General features: G+C 38.1%; 1 protein-coding gene and 1 pseudogene across 13 annotated transcripts in view; one reads left to right on the forward strand and one right to left on the reverse strand.

Annotated features, from left to right (window-relative positions):
* Nucleotides 1-24,003, reverse strand: part of NRXN1 (neurexin 1) — a 1,209,846-nt gene that overhangs the window by 867,984 nt on the left and 317,859 nt on the right. The gene's annotated exons all lie outside the window — the stretch shown is intronic.
* LOC102176333 lies at nucleotides 21,480-21,918 on the forward strand (annotated as a pseudogene).

Raw genomic sequence — 24,003 nt, forward strand, 5'->3', positions numbered from 1 at the left:
ACCATTCCCAACCCCCTCTAATCTGTGAAAACAAATCTGATCATAAAACTTTAGTGTCTCTTTAATAGTGTCTCTTTGCTATTTGAGAATAAAAACAAAACACTTGAAATGACCTAGAAGACTTGGCTTATTCTGGAAACAAAATTCTGTCTCATTTCAAACTCTTCTCTCCCTGCTCCCAGCACTGTTGCAGCTCTAATGGTCTTTCACTTGCATTTTCTCTCCTCTATTCACCACAGGACCTTTGAACATGACACTTGTCTCTACATGGAACATCTTCTGTTCTCTCTTCAACTAGTTCACATTATTCATCTTTCTAATTCAGTCACAAATTCCATTTCTTTGGAAAATCTTTCTCAGAGTCTTTGACTAGGCCAAATCTGACTAGGAAAGACTCCTAGAACTCTCTGTTTATCTCCATCGTAACTGCCTGATGTGGTTGCAATTTTAGATTTGTTTGCAGAATTACCTAGAGAGTATCTTATCCCTACAAGAATACCAAAGAGGGCAGGAATATCAAAGAGGCTTTGCTCACTACTAGACGCCCAGGTCTTACAGTGTTGCTTGACACCAATGTATGCCCAGGAAATATTTATCAAATAACTAGATGGACACTGCAGTGATATCTTAAATTAAGAATGACAAAAATTATTAACTATTTTGAGATGTTGGTTCTAATTTCTGAAGCAGTGATACATTGTGGGGAAGAACATGTTATTCTGACAATGGTATTAAAGGCCAGTGCTTGAAAATTATTAAAAGAAAACCATAATCACTTGAGAACAACAACAAACTTTCATGGAACTCTTAGCCATACTATATAGAACTATTATTTTACTTATCTCAATTCTTCTATGAGACAGATGATATTGTCACCATTTTAAATATGAGGAAATTTTAAATGGTTAAATGACTTGCGTAGGGTTTTATAAAATGTAAATAATAGAGCTGAGATTTGAAACGAGACTGCATTAATTCTAAAGTCCAAGACTTTAAATCTTCTTATATAATCTTAGTAACACTTAACTCAGGTTACTGTTTATGAAAGAAGATCATGTACACTTTTTTTGATGTTAATAATTCTCAACCATTTTATTGGCATAATTTTGGAGGATTGAGCTCTACAGAAGAGTCTAGTTCTATCCTCCATGTAAATATACAAGGGTAATACTTTCCAATTGCTTTTGGTCACATTATTTGACCATAAGATATAGTCACTCAATGAAAGTCAGTTCTAAAATGGTCAAAAGATTTCATTATATAAAAAAAAGCTTATTGACAATAGCCAGAAGACAGTATAACAAGGATCCCATGTGGAAGATAGTTTTTCTCTCAAAGATCTTTAAAAAAAAAATCAAGGTACAAAAATTTTTTAAGAAAACACTAAGGAATGTCAACATATCAGAGTCACAAAGGTTTTTCAAGGAAAGTTTATGGGAGGTAAGGGCTTCCCAGATAGTTCCATGGTAAAGAATCCACTTCCCAATGCAAGAGAGAGAGGAGATGTTGGTTTGATCCCTAAGTCAAGAAGATCCCCTGCAGGAGGAAATGGCAACCCATTCTGGTAGTGCCTGGAAAATTCCATGGACAGAGGAGCCTGGTGGGCTACAGTCATGGGGTTGCAGAGTCAGACACAACTGAGTGCACATATACAGGGGAGGTAAATTTTCTCCAATCATGCAAATTCTAAAAAGAAGGGGCATGGATGGACCTTACCTGAAGACAGACATTATAAATAGCTTAGAAACTGTGGGTGCTGTAAAACATTTATTACAGAATTACTTCTTAGACTAAATATTATTTTTGAGGACTACTTCTGGTTTAAAATGGCACAGATGAAAAAATACAAAATAGAGATGTTGCCTTTGGCTTGCAGAACATCAACCACAGAGTAAGTGACACTATTTTCTCCAAAAATAGTGTTTTAAGATCACGCTCACTTCAAAAAGATGAATAAATCTTGATTAATTCAATGAAATTGATAGCTTTAGGAATAACCTGTTTGGAGCCAAATTTCTTAAAAAAAAAAATCAATATTGCTTATACACTGGGCAAATCTTCACATTAATGGTAGCACATCTCTTCACTGCATAAATATACACTGATTCTAACCCATTTGCCACTGACCTCCATAGGTTGATGGAAATAGGAGTTCTGTGTGTGTTCTAAATTTTAAAAAGCAATTTTCTGGTTCAAATGTCAGTTCTCTGCCTGCATTTAAACAATAGATGGCCATTTAACATCTAATTTATTTGAGGTTGAAAGAATGTCACACAAAACACTCTACTTTCCATGTACAATAAAGGTATAGGAACCCTAGATTTCTAACCAATAATAATTTAAAAAAATACTGCAATACATTCAGCTACTAGAGTATATAGAGAAGGGAGAAGTTCTTTTATGGAAACTGGCATCTATTGGCAACTCCTGAAATTTCACACAATTTTTATTAGCAATCCAATAAAAACTTAAATTTGGGGTGGTGAGGAGGAAATGTCTTAATAACTAAGTATTAACCATAACTCACTAAAGGAAGGCCCTAAAGTTCTCGGATATATTTAAAAATAAGCAGTATGTTTATACATGGAAAGAAAAACAAAATATAATTAAAACTTGAAGCAAAAGCCTCAAAACCATTAAAAAAGACAAACAAGGCCCCAAAGGTTAAAACTGGCATCCTGACTGCACAATCAGGAACTACATGTACAGGAAGAAAGGGTGGGGGCAGAGGGGTAGTTAGAACTGTCTCAGATAATCAAGATATCTAGGTCACTGGACCTTGGTGTGATCATCTTTAGAATACTTGGTTCTAATAAGAGCTAAGACTTGATTTAGGTTTAAAGTACAAGATTCAATTTTAGATTCAAAATTCCTAATTGTCTGTAGGAATACTACCTGCAAAGAATCTAGACCTGGACTCAATTTTGAGTTCTAACTGATGACAAGCATTTGTATTTCCTATAGCATTGCAGATTGCAAATCTGGGGATGGCAACAATTCTTACAAATGTTTATACTTTAAGATTTTCTGGCAGCACAGTAGAAATAGACCAAGGATATTATATTAATTGAAGATATTTTATGAATGAGACTTTCTGGTATAGTTCAAAAGTACATATTAATATTGTTTTCAAGATATCCTTGTTATGCACTGAGCTGAAAACACAATGTACTAGTCAGAAAGTGCAAAAAATATTTATTTCCTCTGAATGTTTGTTTAAAACTCTTCAGTTGAACCATATAAACTTTCTGATATTCATCCTTTTTGGACCTAAATAAACCAATAATTCTATATGGTGTAACCTGTATTAATTTGCTTGTATATACATCTGATTGTGTGTGTGTGTGTGTGTGTATATATATATATATACATGCATGTGTGCATAACACTAATTGAAATGTTAGATAAGTACAATAATAAATATGGTTAACTCAAATTATCAAAAATCTTACTAAATGAAGCAAGTTTTTATGGGCTACTCTGTCTAACTGATCTTTCCTATTCCAAAAGGACAGTTTTAATCGATGCTTATTTATTTATATGATCACTTTTGTAAATGCATACAATAGGAGGAAGTTTTAACACTTTCATTATTTAACAGAGAAATACCAAAAGGTAAGTAAGTTTCTTGTTTTAAAGGGCTATGATTTGAAAAGGGGCTAAAGTCTTCTTAGGCTTTAAAAGTTATTAGTATGTACACAGGGAAGTGTGTGGGGTGACTCAGGCTTGTGTCTTTCCTGTCTTTAAGATGTGGTAAAATTTGGTTGGTTTTACTGTCACCACAAATACCTGAAAAAATGTCATTGATTCTAAAATTAGTCAAATGGCAATGGGAGCATAGTTGTCAGTGTACACTGATTTTTTTCAAGCTCTTCAATATTTATCATATCACTTTTTATTTGTACATATGATTCATGAAGCTTTGTGTATTTCTCAGTCAAGGTTTTAGAATTTTGCTCATTTGTGTGTTTACCTGGGCTCCCCTGGTGGCTCAGATGGTAAATCATCTGCCTGCAATGTGGGAGACCTGGGTTTGATCCCTGGGTTGGGAAGATCCCCTGGAGAAGGAAATGGCAACCCACTCCAGTACTCTTGTCTGGAAAATTCCATGGATGGGGAGCCTGGTAGGCTACAGTCCATGCGATTGCAAAGAGTCCTACATGACTGAGAGACTTCACTGGTTCACTGGTGTGTTTATCTCTAAGTAGTCTGTGAAACTGTACTCTTTTCCCACCTATCTTCCTGCTTTACCTTTCTTAAGAAATTAAGTGATCAGTGCTTCCAGGCAAAGTTGATCTTTGCCTGGCTCTGGGGGCAAGAGTTTTGATTAGCCTAGACATTCTTGATAATTTTCTTCTAATGCCTGCGATTGGTTTAGGAAAGAGTCAATGAGACTGGAGGAAACATGCTGACGAATTTGTAGCAAAGGGATGTAGATGCATGCGTGTGCATGCGCACACACACACACACACATACACACAGTCCTAGCCTATTTAGGGATGCAGTTATATGAAGATATATGAAGCATATATGAAGGGATGCAAATTAAAAGACGCTTACTGCTTGGAAGAAAAATTATAACCAACCTAGAGAGCATGTTGAAAGCAAAGACGTGACTTTGCCAACAAAGGTCCATCTAGTCAAGGCTATGGTTTTTCCAGTGGTCATATACGGATGTGAGAGTTGGACTGTGAAGTAAGCTGAGTGCCAAAGAATTGATGCGTTTGAACTGTGGTGTTGGAGAAGACTCTTGAGAGTCCCTTGGACTGCAAGGAGAGATCCAACCAGTCCATTCTGAAGGAGATCGGCCCTGGGATTTCTTTGGAAGGAATGATGCTAAAGCTGAAACTCCAGTACTTTGGCCACCTTATGCGAAGAGTTGACTCATTGGAAAAGACTCTGATGCTGGGAGGGATTGGGGGCAGGAGAAGAAGGGGACAACGGAGGATGAGATGACTGGATGGCATCACTGACTCGATGGATGTGAGTCTGAGTGAAATCCGGGAGATGGTGATGGACAGGAAGGCCTGGCGTGCTGCAATTCATGGGGTGGCAGAGTCAGACTTGACTGAGCATTTGAACTGAACCGAACTGAAAGCTGTTGCACTTATCCTGTAATCATAACTAGACAAACCTAAGGAAAAAAAACAATGAATATGCTGAAGATAGCAGAGAGATGATGGCCAGGTACAAGAAAACCTGGAGAAGTCCAATTACCTGACTACTAGATTTCTGATTCTGTAACATAATAAATTTGTAATTGTTTTCCTTGAAGATAAAGATTGAAACTAAGTCTTAACGTCTTCCAGTCAATCTTATTTTTCAAGACTCTAGTAAAGCGCAGTATATTTCAGAGTACACAGTAAGCATTTAGGAAATTGTCTCGGAGTATCTAAATGGGAAAAAACTGGATATTTTTAAAGGCTACCCGGTATGATGAAGCCAAACCATTAGTAAATCAGTACATCTCCAAAGAAATTATATATGCACAATTAGATTGCTGGGAGAAATATCAATAACCTCAGATCTACAGATGACATCAAGCTAATACCAGAAAGTGAAGAGGAACTAAAGAGCCTCTTGATGAAAGGTGATAGAGGAGAGTGAAAAAGGTGGCTTAAAATTCAATAGTCAAAAAACTAAGATTATGCCATCTGGTCCTGCCACTTCATGGCAAATAGATGGGGAAACAATGACAGATTTTATTTTCTCAGGCCCCAAAATCACTGTGGATGGTGACTGAAGCCATGAAATTAAAAGATGATTCCTCCTTGGAAGAAAAGCTTTGACAAATCTAGACAGTGTATTAAAAAGCAGAGATATCATTTTGCCAAGAAAGGTCCATCTATTCAAAGCTATGGTTTTTCCAGTAGTCATGGATGAATGTGAGAGTTGGATCATAAAGAAGGCTGAGTGCTAAAGAACTGATGCTTTTGAACTGTGGTGTTGGAGAAGATTCTTGAGAGGCCCCTGGACTGCAATGATATCAAATCAGTCAATCCTAAAGGAAATCAACCTTGAATATTCACTGGAAAGACTGATGCTAAACGTGAAGCTCCAATACTTTGGCCACCTGATGTGATGGATTGACTCACTGGAAAAGACCCTGATGCTAGGAAAGATTGAGGACAGGAGGAGAAGGGGATGACAGAGGATGAGATGGTTGGATGGCATCATCGACTCAAAGAACATGAGTTTGAGCAAGCTCCAGGAGGTAGTGAAGGCCAGGGAAGCCTGGTGTACTGCAGTCCAAGGAGTCTCAAAGAATCAGATACAACTGAGCGACTAAACAATAACAATCTAAATGGGAACAAACTGGACATTTTTAAGGCCATCCAGTATGATGTAGCCAAACCAATACTGGATTAATACATCACCAAAGAAATTATATATGCAGAATATGAAACTAACAATAATGACTGATATTTATTTTGTTTGTGTGAATGTTTTTATCTGTTTATATTTATATAAGATAGTCAATAAGATTGTTAGTTGAAGATTTTTTAAAATTTAAATTTATTTATTTTAATTGGAGGCTAATTACTTTACAATATTGTATTGGTTTTGCCATATATCAACATAAATCTGCCATGGATATACACATGTTCCCATCCTGAACCCTCCTCCCACATCCCTCCCCATACCACCCCTCTGGGTCATCCCAGTTCACCAGCCCCAAGCATCCTGTATCCCGCATGAAACCTGGACTGGCGATTTGTTTTTTATAAGATATTATACATGTTTCAATGCAATTCTCCCAAATCATCCCACCCTCGGCCTCTCCCACAGAGTCCAAAAGACTGTTCTATATATCCGTGTCTCTTTTGTTGTTTCACATACAGGGTTATTATTATCATCTTTCTAAATTCCATATATATGCATTAGTATACTGTATTGGTGTTTTTCTTTTTGACTTATTTATCTCTGTATAATAGGCTCCAGTTTCATCCACCTCATTAGAATGGATTCAAATGTATTCTTTTGAATGGCTGAGTAATACTCCATTGTGTATATGTACCACAGCTTTCTTATCCATTCATCTGCTGATGGACATCTAGGTTGCTTCCATGTCTAGGCTATTATAAACAGTGCTGCAATGAACATTGGGGTACACGTGTCTCTTTCAATTCTGGTTTCCTCGGTGTGTATGCCCAGTAGTGGGACTGATGGGTCATAAGGCAGTTCGATTTCCAGGTTTTTAAGGAATCTCCACGCTGTTCTTCATAGTGGCTGTACCAGTTTGCATTCCCACCAACAGTGTAAGAGGGTTCCCTTTTCTCCACACCCCCTCCAGCATTGATTGCTTGTAGACTTTTGGATCACAGCCATTCTGACTGGCGTGAAATGGTACCTCATTGTGGTCTTGATTTGCATTTCTCTGATAATGAGTGATGTTGAGCATCTTTTCATGTGTTTGTTAGCCATCTGTATGTCTTCTTTGGAGAAAGGTCTATTTAGTTATTTGGCCCGTTTTTTGATTGGGTCATTCATTTTTCTGGAATTGAGCTGCAGGAGTTGCTTGCATAGTTTTGAGATTAGTTGTTTGTCAGTTGCTTCATTTGCTATTATTTTCTCCCATTCCAAAGGCTGTCTTTTCACCTTGCTTATAGTTTCCTTTGTTGTGCAGAAGCTTTTAAGTTTAATTAAGCCCCATTTGTTTATTTTTGCTCTTATTTCCAATATTCTGGGAGGTGGGTCATAGAGGATCCTGCTGTGATTTTTGTCGGAGAGTGTTTTGCCTATGTTCTCCTCTGGGAGTCTTATAGTTTCTGGTCTTACATTTAGATCTTTAATCCATTTTGAGTTTATTTTTGTGTATGGTGTTAGAAAGTGATCTAGTTTCATTCTTTCACAAGTGGTTGACCAGTTTTCCCCCACTTGTTAAAGAGATTGTCTTTTCTCCATTGTATATTCTTGCCTACTTTGTCAAAGATAAAGTGTCTATAGGTGTGTGGATTTATCTCTGGGCTTTCTATTTTGTTCCATTGATCGATATTTCTGTCTTTGTGCCAGTACCATACTGTCTTGATGACTGTGGCTTTGTAGGAGAGCCTGAAGTCAGGCAGGTTGATTCCTCCAGTTCCATTCTTCTTTCTCAAGATTGCTTTGGCTATTCGAGTTTTTTTGTATTTCCATACAAATTGTGAAATTATTTGTTCTAGCTCTGTGAAAAATACTGCTGGTAGCTTGATAGGGATTGCATTGAATCTATAGATTGCTTTGGGTAGTATACTCATTTTCACTATATTGATTCTTCCAATCCATGAACATGGTATATTTCTCCATCTATTAGTGTCCTCTTCGATTTCTTTCACCAGTGTTTTATAGTTTTCTATATATAGGTCTTTAGTTTCTTTAGGTAAATATATCCCTAAGTATTTTATTCTTTTCATTGCAATGGTGAATGGGATTGTTTCCTTAATTTCTCTTTGTATTTTCTCATTATTAGTGTATAGGAATGCAAGGGGTTTGTGTGTGTTGATTTTATATCCTGCAACTTTACTATATTCATTGATTAGCTCTAGTAATTTTCTGGTGGAGTCTTTAGGGTTTTCTATGTAGAGGATCATGTCATCTGCAAACAGTGAGAGTTTTACTTCTTTTCCAATTTGGATTCCTTTTATTTCTTTTTCTGCTCTGATTGCTGTGGCCAAAACCTCCAAAACTATGTTGAATAGTAGTGATGAAAGTTGTCACCCTTATCTTGTTCCTGACTTTAGGGGAAATACTTTTAATTTTTCACCATTGAGGATAATGTTTGCTATGGGTTTGTCATATATAGCTTTTATTATGTTGAGGCATGTTCCTTCTATTCCTGCTTTCTGGAGAGTTTTTATCATAAATGGATGTTGAATTTTTTCAAAGGCTTTCTCTGCATCTATTGAGATAATCATAGGGCCTTTATTTTTCAATTTGTTAATGTGGTGTATTTGTTAATGCGGCATTTTGTGCCCTTCCCAGGTCCGAGAAGCTCAGGTGATGAGGTGTTTGGTGAGCGCAGTCACTGTGACTTATCACCTCCCCTCTCCCTGCCCCTCGGTTTTCTGGCTGTACAACCGGTGCACCTTCTCAGGTGGATGTTAACTGTCCAGAACCCCAGGAAGTCTTAGCAAAGAAGCCTGCTTGCAGTTTGGTAGATAATGTCTCTCTGGGGCTGCGATTGCCCCCTTTCAGCTATGGCTGCCTGTCACTGGAGGGGGATGGTCTGCAGCTGGGTAGTTCTGTTCAGTCCTTTGTTCTGTGTGTGAGCCTGGCGGTGTCTTAGGGCTTTTCGCACAGTCTGGTTTGCTAGCCCGTTAGTTCGGTCAGATTGCTCTCGGGGCATTCAGGCCCAATCCTTACTCTAAGCAATGCAGCCCGCACCTCCCTGCCCAGCCCCCGCTTGCTAGTGGTGGGTGCAGGCGTCTGTGCTGCTTCTCCGCTGGGGGAGTTACCACTGGGCTTGTATTCTGTGGGTTTTAATTATTTATTTTTCCTCCCTGTTATGTGGCCCTCTGTGCTTCCAAGGCTCGCCACAAACTCAGCAGTGAGAGTGTTTCCTGGTGTTTGGAAACCTCTCTTTTTAAGACTCCCTTCCCTGGACAGAGCTGCATCCCTACCTCTTTTGTCTCTTTTTTTGTCTTTTATATCTTTTTCCTACCTCCTTTTGAAGACAATGGGCTGCTTTTCTGGGTGCCTGATGTCCTCTGCTGGCATTCCAAAGTCATTTTGTGGAATTTACTCAGCGTTTAAATGTTCTTTTGATGAATTTGTGGGGGAGTAAGTGGTCTCCCCATCCTATTCCTCTGCCATCTTAGGACCGCCCCCCATAGTGGATTTTTAAGTAAGTTTTCCCCCAGCATTTGTTTCACAGCAGAATTGAAGTACGTTATAAATTCCCTCACTTTTTATGCATACTTCAATATTTAGTGTAGGAGGCTCAGAAGAGTGAGGGAGAAAGAAGGAGAGGAAAGATGGAATAAAAGTTCATTTTGGAATCAGAAGCTGATTAGTAAGGAGACTAATTTTAAGAAATTCACTTTTGAAGAAACTGTCATAATTGATAACTTCCCACAGCTTAGTGTCAAGAACTTTATTTTTAGTTGAACTAGTAACACAGGAAACAATTAGACATCATCACCAACGTTTCCATGCATTAATGACAGCACAAATTAACTCCTACCACTAGAAATACTCCTTCTCTTGGTCACAGTCTGTGAAGGGTATGAGTTACTGCACTTAGGGCATAATTATGTCTCCTTGCCTACATAAAACTGACACACAAAAATCAATATTAATTAAAAAAAGATAAGAACTGTCCTCATTATCTTATTTAGCTGTCTCTCCAAAATGAGGTTATCATTTATGACAGAGATATATCAGAGTTCAGACTTAACTGATTCTGGTTGCCAAATAATAAATGTTCATTTTTCTAATTGTGTCTAAGTACCTGTTTCCCTAAGAATTGTTATTTATAGTGCCACCTAGAAAAAGGATCCCATAAAGTTCATATTGAATATCTAAGACAGTGCCATATTATTTTTTTTCTCTTCAACACACCTGTATTCTCCATTCTCCTCTCTACTTCTCCCCCAAACACATCTAATATGAGAAGAAAAAAAAAAGTCTCAGAAGCCTGTAATCATTGTGCCCTATACAGATAAAATGAATGCAACTTACATCTTCTACCTTAAACATTCATATATGTTTAATTTCATTATGTTAGATTTATTTTAATGTAAAAGTAATGACACATTATGTTCACCTGGTGGCTTTGCAAATGTGTGCTTGCATTTGTGAAGTCTCAGGATACCTCTATTTCTTGCTACTTTATCTCCCTTTTCTCCATGCCTCAGGGCACTCTCCATGAAGAAAGTAGTAACAATCCCAGCAAATGTTACCATAGCTGAGATTATTTACTCTTGAAAACACACCCTAATCATGTCAAACACACTGACCATCAGGAACAGGAAAAGCAAGGTTGGAGTCTCCTCTATCTTTTCCTTGATGCATTCCTTTACCAATTTTGAACCAGTCAAATGTTCCAGTTTTTGTTCTAACTGTTGCTTCTTTTCCTGCATACAGGTTTTGCAAGAGGCAGGTAAGGTGGTCTGGTATTTCCAACTCTTTAAGAATTTTCCAGTTTGTTGTAATTCACACAGTCAAAGAGTTTTGCATAGTCAATGAAGCAGAAGTAGATTTCTTTTTTCCTGGAATCCTCTTGCTTTTTATATGATCCAACAGATGTTAGCAATTTGATTTGTGGTTCCTCTGCCTTTTCTAAATCCAACTTGCACACCTGAAAGTTCTCAGTTCACGAACTGTTGAAGCCTAGCTAGGAAGATTTATGCTCAAAGTATAGCAAAATAAAGTCTAGTTAACAACCTCTTTTTGCTAAATATTCCAGAAGGAAAGAAATTTATGTTTGACATTTAAAATACGTGGGTGTATCTTATGTAATATATTTTTGTCTTCAAGTTGTTACTCACAAATAGAGTACATGGGCTCTGCAATCTGAGTAGTTTGGTTTGGGTTAGAAACCTAAGTCTGTGTAATCATAGGCAAATTATTTAATCTCCCATTCTCAGGGTTCTAACCTCTAAAAGGGCATAATATTAGTACTTATCTACTAGGTCCCTTGAGAAGATTGAATAAGTGCTTAATCAATGGCAATTGCTACTCTTAGTAAGTGATAATATTGGCAGAGTCTTGGACTCACAGTCATGTGGGCAAAAAATTTCAGGAAATATTCTCCAAAGCATTACTTATTTCCACCTTTTTACTCAAGGTGAGGAAATTTAATTTTCTAAAGTCAGCAGACAGACCCAGGGCCCTTCAATTATCAGCTGGCATAAACTGGACAACTGGAGATGTCTTGTTCAAGGCGACTAGAATTTGTGGTAGCACATTTCAAAATGTAGCAGGAGGAAAAAAATAAGGAATGGAGGTGATTTCCAAAGTAATATTGACTTTCCCCTTATAGAAAGAGATGACTTAGACAATCAGCAGTTAATTATCCTTGGAAAAGGTGTGTTGTGTCTTCTGTGACAGAACTTTTTTGTTTGTTTTTATTTTTGCTTTAGTGAGGTGATTAGCTATTTGAACTAGAGTTTAAGTCAGTCTCTACCTCATGCTTTTGTTGCTCTTTGTACAGTTTAAATATAAATGTCCTGGTTTCCCTCCAGGAATTTAGCGAGTTTTGTGCTTGAGGTCACTGAAATTAAAAAAAAAAAAAAAAGCATAGTCTATTTACAGAATTAGTAAGGAGTTGCCAATGGAGGAGGGAAACTAAATCTAGGAAACTGGTCACCTATTTTTGTCAGAAAATATTTCAAATGAGATAATGTCTTGGCTCAGTTGTTTATGTTAGCTGAGAAATGGGAAAGAAAAGTTGGGGGAATGTTTGAAGAAAGAGGGGAGCATTTTATTGATTAGAATTTAATGACCATTAAATACATAGCAGACTTAATGAGAAGCTTTTTTCATTTCAATTACTTTTTCCAGAAACTCAATGAGAAAGGCAAACTGCAGATGAAAGAAAAAAGCATATCAGTTAATTCAACAAGTAATAAAGATATGAAAAAAAAAGAAATTGAACTGTCTGATTCAACTGTCACATGATTTTTAAAATGCTCATTAGAGTCCCATCATTTGCGTTGTTTCTTTATTGATTAAGAAAACTCTAAAATTCCTTTTGGTGTTAAATCAGAATCTACCTTGGATAAGAATGAGAAATAACCGCTTTAAACTGAATGTTATTCAGTAACAAATGGTTTAATAGCAAATTTTCAGAGAATTACACCTTTACGAGAGAATGTGGATGCATGGAAACAATTTTCTCCCTAACAGAATCACCATATACTCACTAGTCTTTGACCTAATTTTAGCTCAATATTGTCCTGAAATCAGAGTCAAAGCAAAACAGGAGTCTTTATAAATCCACAGCTGTGAGGGGTTGGAATTGTTATTTCAGTTTACACATCCTTTGAGAATACCTCTGTACCAGTCAAGACCTAAGCCACACAATTTAAAAAGTACTACTTACAAAGTATGTCTTTATAGTCAGAAGACTATGTAATAGCAATATTTTTTTAATGAAAAGAGCAAAAAATATAAATGCCATGAAAGCTAGTTTCTAGTATTTTGATTAAAACACAATAACATTTTAATAATGAATCAGAGGAATAATATTTGTAAGAACAGGAAATCTCCAATCTGGAAGGAACAAAATATAGAGAGCAAGTAAGAGTAAAAGGGGCCTTGGAGATCTTTCTCAAAGGTGATCATTTCCCCAAATAGGACTAAATGGTAAGCTATATTAGGGAATGTTTTATTTATAATAATAATAACAATCATAATAATACTAGAAGACATTATTAATAATCACAAGTCTTATTACTTGAGAATCTATTAAAGCTAATGCACTATGCTCAGCACTTTTCATTCATTTCTATTGACCTTTGTAAACTTGTTTCCCCATTTTATAGATGAACAAATTGAGGTCCAGATTAGTTAAAAGATTTCTCTAGAGCAAAACCTAGGTAGAGAGGTTTTACCTCTTTAATGGTCTTGTATGGAGTTTTAGATTATGAATACATATTCATAATGATGTAATTATGGTTATGAAACTGAAAAAATGCTGTTCTTTTCTTACAAAATAAATACATACTTAGCATAGAAAGTTAAAGGCAGCATGAAATAGTTAGTACAGGATAAAATTAACTTGCTATCAAAATTACTGCAATAAAAACATTACAAAGAAGTTTTTCTCAAATCAAAAGATGTTAACTAAATCATAATTTTCTGACTGAATCATCCAACATTTCTCTATTCACTGCTTTGTGTTTCACATCCTGTCCTCTCAATGAATGGCAACTATGCACAGGCATTCCTCAATTGAATATGTGGCTGGAAGGCATAGAGCATCATGATTAATTAGACAGGCTTCAGAATCCAACCAGCATGATGGCATCCTGGCTGCATCACTTGCTAGTTCTGCAACTTTGGGCAAGATACTTAATCCCTCTAAATCACTGTCACTCATCCATAAAATGAAGTTGACAATGGCCTCTACATGAAATTGTTATTGGTAGGATTCAATGAGATAATGTAAGTGAAGGGCCAGCACAGTATGTGGTCCATGGTTAGCCCTCAGTCAGTGATAGATACTTTTACATTTATGGATGCCCCTCTGAGAGCTGAAAGGAACTGCCTTAACTTTTCCCTCTGTAGAAGCCATTTCTATTGAATGCCTTCCATTCCTTTCATTTCCTTTTCTTCACTTTTTCTTTACATTAAGGAATTCAAATCTAACTTGAACATGGCCTTATTCTTTCTGTCTTGACATAGCCTGTCATTCTTTACTCACCTAAGGGTTAACAGATGGTGGTGAGAGATACGGTGACAACTAAGAAGCTCATAGGCAAGATTATAGGATCCTCTCCTCTCACTATCACTGGAACCCTCTAGTTCAGCTTCCTCCTGCTCAGATCACAAGAGTAACAAACAGCGATTGGACCGTAAAGGAGTCCCATTCAATTTCTGACTACATCATGTTATCTTGGCATCTAACGTTATAATTGGACTTTGCCAGTTTGACAAAGTTTTAACAATGGTGGTTGCACAATACTACCTGCCTCAGGGACATTAAGGGTTAAGGAGACTTCTGGGAACTCTTTGCATCAATGAAGCAGTGATGTCTGAGTTTCGAGCAACTAGCTCACAAAGGTACTTTTGAAACAGTCCACTCAGAGACTGGGGGCTGGCTTTCCTTTTGTTGTTGACTGAGGCCTCCATGGCCACTAGAGCTTTGCTATGCATCATCTCCCTTATCAGAGGCTTTTAAAGCTCAGTTCTAAAATGACTGCATTTCAAGGGCAGGACCGTATTCTCCTTTACTCCTACAGTATCTGCACAGAGTGTCCAGAAGTGAGAAAGACCATTTCAAGTGCTGATCAATACCCTGTTGGGGAAGATAGATGAAGGCAGCAGGTTGAAAGCAGAGTTGAAAAAAAAAAAAAAAAAAAAAAAGCAGGTATGAGAACAGCTGAACACTCCAGTTAGCTTCCTTAACCCATTCAGGGTAGATGGAGTCTGCTCACACTTCTGTTTAAAGCAAAGAGAGTGAATTCCAGGAAGTATGTTAAAGTATACAAATGAACCCCACTCATAGACTACTCTCACATGCTCTGTGTTCAGAGTTGAGACAGAGACTAGCACAAGAAGGTATGCAATAGATCATCTAGGTTTCACAGGGATCAGAAAAAGATGACCACAGCTCAGAAGTGGCTTTGTATACAGGACCTTGGCCTCTAGCTTTGTCTTCTGAAGAATTTCTTCCCTGGCATTTAGAGTTTACTTGGCATATTCCTGATTGTTGGGACAGGAGTGGGGAGGACCAGGCAAATGAGAGAACAGGAAGGGAGCCAAGAACATTCACATTTGGGGATGATGTTCCCCCAGTTCCTATAGATCTCTTTGTCAATGTATGAAGGAAATAGATGCCTCCCTTTTTATTTTCTCTTGTTTTGGGGCACATCATAGATAATCAACTATATCTGCTGGATTTTTGAGGGTTCCACTTCCTTCCTTGGTCCTCTTTCAAGTCTGTTTAATCTTACCCCAAGCCAATCTATATGGTGATATTCCAGGTATGATTCCTATTTCAAAGCCAATGAAGCCACAGCTAATACATCTAGTCTTTTCTTTCTAACAAACTTCAATAACTCTTCTTGAGGCATGTCAAGATTCAATTTTCTCTGGTAATTTTCTATAGTTCATTATCCATGAATGAGCTTTTCCACACAGGTAATAATAATAATAAAATAATAGTAATAATACCAATGGGGCTTCCCTCGAGGCTCATTGGTAAAGAATCTTCCTGCAAAGGTGGGAAACAAGGGTTTGATTTCTGGGTCAGGAAGTTCCTTTGGAGAAGGAAAAGACAACCCACTTCAATATTCTTGCCTGGGAAACACTATGGACAAAGGAGCCTGGTGGGCTACAGCCCATGGGTCGCAAAAAAGACAGAAAAAATTTAGCAACTAAACGACAACAACAATAACACCAATCCTTTTAGGTACTACCCTTCTAATTCTTTTATACACATTACTTCATTTACTCCTATGAACAACTCTATCAGGCAGACAAATTACTAGCACTGTTTTACAGAAGAGAAAAGTGAAGCACCCATGGCTCACAGCTAAGGGTGTGAGCCCAAAGAGTCTGTTTGTGTCTGGGCTGCTGCTGGGCACTACTGCCTCTGCAATGACCATAAACAGCCTTTTATTTTTAACTGTACCTATTATGCACCATTCATGATATTAAAGATTTCACAAATATTATTCCACTTAATTTCAAAAGTAACATCATCAGCGAGGCACTGCCCTTACTAAAAGATGAGAAACAGAGATTTGGCAGGGGTTGGTTGTCAGAGGTCAAGTTAAACAATCAAGACCAGCATCCATGTTTCTTTAACTCCATAGGCTATAATTTCAATCATCACCCCATCCTGGCCTACCTAACTACTTCTGAACATACAGTAGGCCTCCTTTGGCACATGGTGCAGCAGCAGTGAGGTTAAAAACAAGTGTGATTATGCAGTATTTTATTACTACTATCTCTATGAATAAAATGTCTATTTGATTTTCATTTAACCTCAAAAGAATCTGATTACTGAACAACCATTGAAGAATTATTGGCAATTATGTTCTGTAATTATGGCTCCTGTTAATGACATTAGTGTGCAGCCTTTCATATTTAGTCCTATTAATTAATCCCCGTAAGCCAGAAAGTTATAATCAATACAACAAAGGCACCACGGTAAATTATAAATAATCCCCAAATCCCTCAAATAGTTTTCAAGCCTCCTTCGGTTTCCTTGGTTTGGACACACTTAGTTTGGAAGCTGGAGAAGTCTGCAGTAACTGATAGCTTCTCACCAAGAGTCACCTGTTTCACTAGTGCACCTAATCAGGCAAATGTTTAAAACTGGAGTATGGATGCCACTGACAAATATACATTTCTGTAGGGTAATAAAAATAATTAACTGATTGAGTCCTGAGACCCCCAAATCAGAGATACAACTTTTCAATTCTCTGAGCAATATACTGCTTCAGTTCAGATAAGTTCAGTCGCTCAGTCGTGTGCGACTCTTTGCGACCCCATGAATCGCAGCACGCCAGGCCTCCCCGTCCATCACCAACTTCCGGAGTTCACTCAGACTCACGTCCATCGAGTCTATGATGCCATCCAGCCATCTCATCCTCTGTCATGCCCTTCTCCTGCCCCCAATCCTTCCCAGCATCAAAGTCTTTTCCAATGAGTCAACTCTTCTCATGAGGTGGCCAAAGTACTGGAATTTCAGCTTTAGCATCATTCCTTCCAAAGAAATCCCAGGGCTGATCTCCTTCAGAATGGACTGGTTGGATCTCCTTGCAGTCCAAGGGACTCTCAGGAGTCTTCTCCAACACCACAGTTCAAAAGCATCAATTCTTTGGTGCTCAGCCTTCTTCACAGTCCAACTCTCACTTCCATACATGACCACAGGAAAAACCATAGCCTTGACTAGACGGACCTTTGTTGGCAAAGTAATGTCTCTGTTTTTCGATATGCTACCTAGGTTAGTCATAACTTTTCTTCCAAGGAGTAAGCGTCTTTTAATTTCATGGCAGCAGTCACCATCTACAGTGATTTTGGAGCCCCCCAAAATAAAGTCTGACACTGTTTCCACTGTTTCCCCATCTATTTCCCATGAAGTGATGGGACCAGATGCCATGGTTTTTGTTTTCTGAATGTTGAGCTTTAAGCCAACTTTTTCACTCTCCACTTTCACTTTCATCAAGAGGCTTTTTAGTTCATCTTCACTTTCTGCCACAAGGGTTCAGATAACATCTATTGTCAGTGAGTGTCTGGTCTCAGTTTTGCAGAAGTTGAACACAGCTAGTGTGTCAAATGCTGAAAGTTCAACAAAGAAAATTCCCTGATAGCTCAATCTCACAGATAGACAAGACAAACAGGCCTACTGACAGTGATGCCAGGAATTGATGATTTATGAAAAACAGGTTTCTGAATCTAATGTTTTTCAAAATATATTTACTTCCACATACTTTATCAACCACCTATGTTGATACACATTAGATTTCTAAAATGGCTACATTTATATATTTTATCTGAGATAGCTACTGCTATAGTTGTTCAAAGATGCTACAAGCAGCCTCAGAAGTAGTCCATTTCAAAAAGGTGTAGCACGACAATCCACTCTGCATCATGGATGGAACTCAACTAGTTGGTTTCTGAGGCCCTGATTTATGTTAGTCTAAAAGTCAAAGAATCCTGTTTTTTTGCTACAGAGTAAAGAGTTAGAACTTGATCCCTATGGGCATCCCATGTCCTTCCTTGGTTGCATTCTTGTTTTGGATGATTTCCCAGGAGATAGTGAATAACCCTCAGCAGCTGCCCAGCCTCAGAAACCATTTGGGAGGAGTAAATAGGGGCTCAGAATAAATATCTATCAAAGCATCATCACATCAGATATAACAGAAAACTAGGTCATCTTTAAAGGATTCAGAAAGAGGAATAATATGACAAATTTAGACTGAATATATATTGGGACCTTAAGTAACTAATTGTTAATAGAGAAATCAATCTAACTGGCCATTTACATGAATTAGTTTATAAATTTATGATATTCAAGATCTGGAAATAGCCTTAAAGGTCATCTGAAGCTATCTTTCCATTTACAAATAAGGGAGCTGAAAGTCAGATAGACTAAGGAACTTGGCCAAGGTTACCCAGTAAATCAATGGTTGAAGTAGGCAAGGAACAGGGACATCTTAACCACACCATCTGCTGCCACTCTCAAACTGAATGGTAGATTCAAGTTTAAAAGTTTTAAAGCCAGAATGATATTAAGTTCAGTTCAGTCACTCAGTCGTGTCCAACTCTTTGCGACACCATAAGGTTCAGCACACCAGGCCTCCCTGTCCATGACCAACTCCCAGAGCCCACTCAAACCCATGTCCATTCAGTCGGTGATGCCATCCAACCATCTCATCCTCTGTCGTCCCTTTCTCCTCCTGCCTTCAATCATTCCCAGCATCAATGTCCTTTCCAATGAGTCAGCTCTTTGCATGAGGTGGCCAAAGTATTGGAGTTTCAGCTTTAGCATCAGTCCTTCCAATGAATACCCAGGGCTGATCTCCTTCAGAATGGACTAGTTGGATCTCCTCACAGTCCAAGGGACTATCAAGAGTCTTCTCCAACATCACAGTTCAAAAGCATCAATTCTTCTGTGCTCAGCTTTCTTTATAGTCCAACTCTCACATCCATACACGACCACTGGAAAAACCATAGCCTTGACTAGACGGACCTTTGTTGGCAAAGTAATGTCTCTAGGTTGGTCATAACTTTCCTTCCACGAGTAAGCATCTTTTAATTTCATGGCTGCAATCACCATCTGCAGTATTTGGACCTAGAAAAATAAAGTCAGCCACTCTTTCCACTGTTTCCCCATCTATTTGCCATGAAGTGATGGGACCGGATGCCATGATCTTCGTTTTCTGAATGTTGAGCTTTAAGCCAACTTTTTCACTCTCCTCTTTCACTTTCATCAAGAGGCTCTTTAGTTCTTTGGCACTTTCTGCCATAAGGGTGGTGTCATCTGCATATCTGAGGTTATTGATATTTCTCCCAGCAATATTGATTCCAGCTTGTGCTTCCTCCAGCCCAGTGTTTCTCATGATGTACTCTGCATATAAGTTAAATAAGCAGGGTGACAATATACAGCCTTGACGTACTCCTTTTCCCATTTGGAACCAGTCTGTTGCTCCATGTCCAGTTCTAACTGTTGCTTCCTGACCTGCATACAGATTTCCCAGGAGGCAGGTCAGGTGGTCTGGTATGCCCATCTCTTTCAGAATTTTCCACAGTTTATTGGGGTCCACACAGTCAAAGGCTTTGGCATAGTCAATAAAGCAGAAATAGATGTTTTTCTGGAACTCTCTTGCTTTTTTGATTATCCAGTGGATGTTGGCAATTTGATCTCTGGTTCCTCTGCCTTTTCTAAAACCAGCTTGAATATCTAGAAGTTGACAGTTCACATATTGCTGAAGCCTGGCTTGGAGAATTTTGAGCATTACTTTACTAGCAATTGTGCGGTCATTTGAGGATTCTTTGGCATTGTCTTTCTTTGGGACTGGAATGAAAACTGACCTTTTCCAGTCCTGTGGCCACTGCTGAGTTTTCCAAATTTGCTGGCATATTGAGTGCAGCACTTTCACAGCATTATCTTTCAGGATTTGAAATAGCTCCACTGGAATTCCATCACCTCCACTAGCTTTGTTCGTAGTAATGCTCCCTAAGGCCCACATAACTCTGCATTCTAGAATGTCTGGCTCTAGGTGAGTGATCACACCATCGTAACTATCTGGGTTGTGAAGATCTTTTTTGTACAGTTCTTCTGTGTATTCTTGCCACCTCTTCTTAATATCTTCTGCTTCTGTTATGTCCCTACCATTTCTGTCCTTTATTGAGCCCATCTTGTTTCCTTGGTATATCTAATTCTCTTGACGAGATCTCTAGTCTTTCCCATTCTATTGTCTTCCTCTATTTCTTTGCATTGATAGCTGAGGAAGGCTTTCTTATCTCTCCTTGCTATTCTTTGGATCTCTGCATTCAAATGGGTATATCTTTTCTTTTCCCCTTTGCTTTTCGCTTCCCTTCTTTTAACAGTTATTCGTAAGGCCTCCTCACACAGCCAGTTTGCTTTTTTCATTTCTTTTTAGGCATACTCTTAAGATTTATATTTTAAGATGAAAGATTTCACCCTAACATCACTGACAATCATTGCTAGCATGTCTCCTCCATCTTGTTAGTAATCAGAATTAAGATGTGAGTAGATATTGGGAGTGCGACCTATATTGCCACATTCTGGGACAGGAGACCTTACAAGATACTGTAGTTCATATTCTACTGTCAACAACTTTTATACAAATTGAAATAATAATGATGACGATGATGACAGATGACAATGACAGAAGTCTACAGTGTTTTAAGGCCAAATTTCTCATATAAACTTCAGGGCCCTTCTCTGACCAGTCATCATTTTTTATTTATTTAATTTTTGGTGGTTTCCCTAGAGTTTTACTTTAGATTTTAACTATATATTTTTTGTTTGTTTCAATTACTTACCATCACTTAAGAATTCTAAAATTTCACTTTAAATTGGAGTGCTCTTTTCTCATAAGTAGCCACTAAATGTTGAAACATAGGAAAAAAGGAAAAAAGAAGGCAAGGCAGGCAAACCAAAATATTCCTTTCCTGCTTGGCTGAGCAAAGTTGGAGTTGCCAACTTTGCTTTAATGTTTCCTTATTCCAGCACAACTATCAAAATTCCTATGCAAGCAGCTCTTCCAACTACCACCAAAGTAGCTATACAAGTGCTATTTAGCTAGCCTAAGTGAATGTAGATTTCCTTGAAATTAAAAGCAACTTTCAGAGACATGGAGAGGGACTTATGTCTGCATTATTGGATGGGTCACAACGGCAATTTTAGCTTTGAATTCCTAGAGTCTAAGTTTTGACCTGATGGAAATCAAGATATGCCAATAGCAGTGATTATAAAAATGATGTCGTGATCAGAAAACAAGCTTATGTACATAAAAGTGTGATGGAGGAACTGAAGGGAATAGCTGATGACACCGACATTCCCAAAGAGGACAATGCTTTTTGGCCTCCTCCTAACCACGTACAGTAGCAGAAGCTTGAAATCGTCATTGGAGATGAACACATTTCTTTCCCAACATCAAAAATTGGTTCCCTTATTAGTGTCAATCAATCCAAGGATCCAGAAAACTTATGGGTATTTTATCATCTTCCCTGGGACCTGAAGTGTTTGCTCTATGGTCTTATTGGATACACTTCAAGAGGAAGCCAATCTAGATTGAATACTAGTGTTGACACCAGCAGGTGAGAGTAGCTGCTTTCAAGGACCATTATCAGGACAGTGTCATGTATATAAGGGCAATATTCTTTATAAACTATAAATGATTGTCTTTAATAAATGTGTAACCAACCAAAAAAAGCAGTTTTAACTTAACTTCAAAAGGAATGAGAAATAAATCTTCAGAATGTCATACTCAACAACTATGCTTCTTAAAGCAAAATATATAAAATGCATTGTCGAGGATAGATACTCCCTCATGAATGATGTTATGGGATTGGCCCTTTCTCTGTTATATTTACTCTTTCTGGTTATATAATAAGAATACATTTGGAGAAAAAAATAAGACAAAAGAAAATATTCTGATTTAAGAAGAGGGTAAAGGTGGGAGATGGCAGTGGCACCATGGCATCTGAGATCTACCTGAAGGTTCTGAGAGATGAGTCTCTTACTTGTGCAAAGCTGGGCCTGGGAAAGCCTTGTTGCTGATGTTGTTCAGTTGCTAAGTTGTGTCTGACTCTTTGCAACCCCATGGACTGCAGCACACCAAGCCTTCGTGTCACTCACCATCTCCTGGAGTTTACCCAAGGTTCATGTCCATTGAATCGAGGATACTAGTGAACCATCTCATTGAATTTATTGTTTTCCAAGCATGTTTGGTCACATTTAAAGAACTGCTTACATTGCTTTAAATAAATAATAGCTTACTACTTGAATATTTACTTATTACTTGAATCAGAGGCTGAGATGGCTGGACAGCATCACCGATGCAATGAACATTAACTTCGGCAAACTCTGGGAGATGGTGAAGAACAGGGAGGCCTGGCATGCTGCTGTCCATGGGGCCACAAAGAGTTGGACACAACTGGACGACTGAACAACAGCAAAACTTGAATATTTAGCCCATTGAACACTATAATATACATTCACAGTTGTGAATGAATAAATTTGTGTTTTCCCTTGAAAGTGGGACTGAGTTGGCAAAGTGCACCCTCTTAAAGAAAGAATTCTCTAGGGAGAATGTCTAAGAAGAATTTCATCTTCTCCCAAAGGAGGGCTTGAATAGACACTGGGGGAAATAAACTTCCAAGTGATAGCAGCAAAACCCAGCTGTTGGTGCAAGTCACTTTGGCTTGAATGGAAAATAACAAACTCTTGCCAGCAAACATGCAATGGTTGCAATTCTCAGGGCAGAAACAGGGTCCAGCTCACATACCTCCTTTTGTAAGTACAGGCTCTTGAAAGAGCACATGGTCACTGCTCCTTGATTGTACAAAGGTATGGAAAAGTGTGCATGCTCCCCAGTTTCAATGATGGTTCCAGTATTAGAGAGTGGAAGAATCTCTCCAAAGCTTTCTAACAGCCTTCTTATCCTTATCCAGAAAGCAGAGGAAAAATAATCATTGAACAATGAGACATTTTCCAGATGAAAGATGAACTTAGAATATGAATCACTTAAGCAAAACTTCTGTAGGTGTTGCTTCTCCAGGATGATTAAGAGAAGGCCCATCAGACCTGTTCTGAGGGGTGAAGCAACAGATACTCTGTATCATCCAGCATGGTGCCTAGCAAACAGTAAGAAACAGGAAATAGTTCCTAATGAAATCAAAACAAACTTTCCCACTTCAGAACAGTTACCCTGAGCACAGAAGCTGTTAAAGCACTGGTTTATGCAGAGGTTGTTACAATATTGATTCAGACAAACAGTCCCTTTTAGCTCTGTTAGTCTTAACTCAATTGAATTATTTTATGATGAAAGCCAAAAACATAAACTCATATAAATTAAAATAGTTAAGTGAATGAGTGAGTGAGCCATTGTTGCTCAGTTGTTTCTGACTCGTTGCGACCCCATGGACGGGAGCCTGCCAGGCTTCTCCATCCATGGAATTCTCTGGGCAAGAATATTGGAGTGGTTGCCATTTCCTTCTCCTAAAATAGGTAAAAGGGGACCCAAATCCTCAAGAAACACCCATTCTCTGGCTTATTTATCATCTCCATTGGTATAATGATTCCTTTGCTCCAAGGTTCACAAAGTTTAGCCTTCTGATGATGTAAATATACCTCACAAGGTATTAACCTCTGCC

This window comes from Capra hircus, chromosome 11 (genome assembly GCF_001704415.2).
Source record: "Capra hircus breed San Clemente chromosome 11, ASM170441v1, whole genome shotgun sequence".
Taxonomy (NCBI): domain Eukaryota; kingdom Metazoa; phylum Chordata; class Mammalia; order Artiodactyla; family Bovidae; genus Capra; species Capra hircus.